The sequence below is a fragment of the Coregonus clupeaformis genome, unplaced genomic scaffold (genome assembly GCF_020615455.1).
Source record: "Coregonus clupeaformis isolate EN_2021a unplaced genomic scaffold, ASM2061545v1 scaf0510, whole genome shotgun sequence".
NCBI classification, from domain to species: domain Eukaryota; kingdom Metazoa; phylum Chordata; class Actinopteri; order Salmoniformes; family Salmonidae; genus Coregonus; species Coregonus clupeaformis.
In genome coordinates this window covers 5,789-8,682 of record NW_025533965.1, presented here as the reverse complement: position 1 = coordinate 8,682, position 2,894 = coordinate 5,789, and positions in this window count along the sequence as shown.

Genomic DNA, 2,894 nt, shown 5'->3' with positions numbered 1-2,894 from the left:
ATCTCCTTACGGATCCGGACAAGGTGATAAGCGTTCTGGAGGTGTAGAGCTGGGAGAAAACTGTGGCACCAGGCCAGCAGAGGTTCAAAAGCAGAGTTGATGAGTGGAAGGGGGATACTTGTTTTTAACAGTTAGTGTTGTTTAAAACCCCTGAAATCGATACAAGGCGTAATAACTTGTCCTTCTTTTTCACGGAAAAGAAAACCTGCACCCAAAGGAGACGACGAGGGACGGATTATGCCCGAGACCAGAGAATCACCAATGTACTGCTCCATTGCCTCTCTTTCGGTCGGGCCAGATCGTTCCTGTTAGGCTATGGTTCAACCCAGCACTCAGAGAAACAAACAACGACAAAGGGGAGGAAGAAACAAAAATATTTAATAAAAGTTAAAATTGTCTTAGTCCAAAACAACTGAAGTAAAGGAACAGAGTGGGTAGTGGCTCCGAGGAAGGAGAGGCTGAGGCAGGCAGGCAGGCAGGCAGGCAGGCAGGCAGGACGACCGGCAGGCAGGGGCAGGCAGGTTGGGGAGGTATGTCCGAAACTAAAGACAAAACAAATGACAGGTTAAGGAGAGGGAGATGCCAGGCCAGACAAAGACAAAATAACTCTTTACGGTGAGCCAGTTACCGCTCTGGTAAGAACAACGATCTGGCGCCGGTGGAGAGCCATGCCCGGAATTAGTAGTGCAGGTTGATTAGAGAATAGGATGCAGCTGCGTAGGCAGGAATCACTGGAAACAACCCGCAGCTGCACAGGAGAGGCAGATCCTGAGCACGCCCCCTGATCCACTCCAGACACACCCACATAAAGGGGACAAACACACATACAGATACAACAGACACAGAGGGGACAAAACAAGGAGGAAGGGAAACAGAAAAGGGAGAGACAAGCTGCCCACATAACACCCAAGATAATTTTCTTCGGTTATTGTCACGGCCGTGTATATCCCCCCTCAAGCCAATACCACGACGGCCCTCAAAGAACTTCACTGCGACATTATGCAAACTGGAAACCACATATCCTGAGGCTGCATTTATTAAGCTTAAAATAATTTAGACAAAATACATTGAAACGCAGTGACTGAGTTTATCCCAGAAGTGTATAGAGATGTTGTGCAGCTTTGACTATTAAAAACCTACCCTAACCAGAAACCGTGGATAGACGGCAGCATTGGCGCAAAAACTGAAAGTCACAACCACCGCATTTAACCATGGCAAGGTGACTGGGAATACGCAGAATACAAACAGCATAGCTACTCACTCCGCAAGGCAATTAAACAGGCAAATCAGCAAGTAGAGACAAAGTGAGTGTCGACTTCAACGGCTCAGACACGAGACTACAAAAGGAAACCAGCCATGTCGCCAACACCGACGTCTTGCTTCCGGACAAGCTACACACCTTCTTCGCCCGCTTTGAGGATAACAGAGTGCTACCAACGTGGCCCTCTACGCAAGGACTGTGGCCTCTCCTTCTCCATGGCGGACGTAAGACATTTAAGCATGTTAACTCCCGCAAGGCTGCCGGCCCAGACGGCATCCTAGCTGCGTCCTCAGAGCATGCGCAGACCAGTTGGCTGGTGTGTTTATGGACATATTCAATTTCTCCCTTTCCCAGTCTGCTGTTCCCACAGCTTCAAGATGGCCATCATTGTTCCTGTACCCAAGAAAGCCAAGAAAGGTAACTGAACTAAATGACTATCGCCCCGTAGCACTCAAACCCTCTGTCATCGTGAAGTGCTATTGAGAGTTTAGTCAAGGATCATACCACCGCTAACCTTACCTGTCACCGTAGACCACTTCATGTATACCACCAATAGATCCACAGACCGATGCAATCACCATCACACTGCACACTGCCCTATCCCATCGGACAAGAGGAATACCTATGTAAGAATGCTGTTCATTGACTGTAGCTCAGCATTCAACACCATAGTACCCTCCAAGCTCATCATTAAGCTTGAGGCCCTGGGTCTGAACCCCGCCGCTGTGCAACTGGGTCCTGGACTTCCTGACTGGGCCGCCCCAGGTGGTGAAGGTAGAAACAACACCTCCCACTTCGCGATCCTCAACATTGGGGCCCCACAAGGGTGCGTGCTCAGCCCCCTCCTGGACTCCTGTTCACCCATGCACTGCGTGGCCAAGCACGCCTCCAACTCAATCATCAAGTTTGCAGATGACACAACAGTAGTAGGCTTGATTACCAACAATGATGATACCTGCCTACAGGGAGGAGGTGGGGTGAGCGCTCTGGGAGTGTGGTGCCAGGAAAATAACCTCTACTCAACGTCAACAAAACAAAGGAGATGATCGTGGACTTCAGAAACAGCAGAGGATGCACCCCCTATCCACATCGACGGGACCGAAGTGGAGAAGGTGGAAAGTTTCAAGTTTCTTGGCGTACACGTCACTGACAAACTGAAATGGTCCACCCACGCAGACAGTGTGGTGAAGAAGGCACAATAGAGCCTCTTCAACCTCAGGAGGCTGAAGAAATTTAGTTTTGGCACCTAAAACCCTCACAAACTTTTACAGATGCACAATTGAGAGCATCCTGTTGGGCTGTATCACCGCCCTAGGTACGGCAACTGCAACGCCCTTAACGGCAGGGCTCTCCAGAGGGTGGTGCGGTCTGCAGCAACACATTACCGGGGGCAAACTACCCACCCTCCAGGACATCTACAGCACCCGATGTCTCAGGAAGGCCAAAAAGATCATCAAGGACATCAACCACCCAAGCCACTGCCTGTTCACCCCCTCTATCATCCAGAAGGCAAGGTTAGAGACTGAAAAACAACTTCTATCTCAAGGCCATCAGACTGTATAATAGCCATCACTAGCACATTAGAGGCTGCTGCTGCCTATATAAATCACTTGCTACTTTAAGAAATGGACCA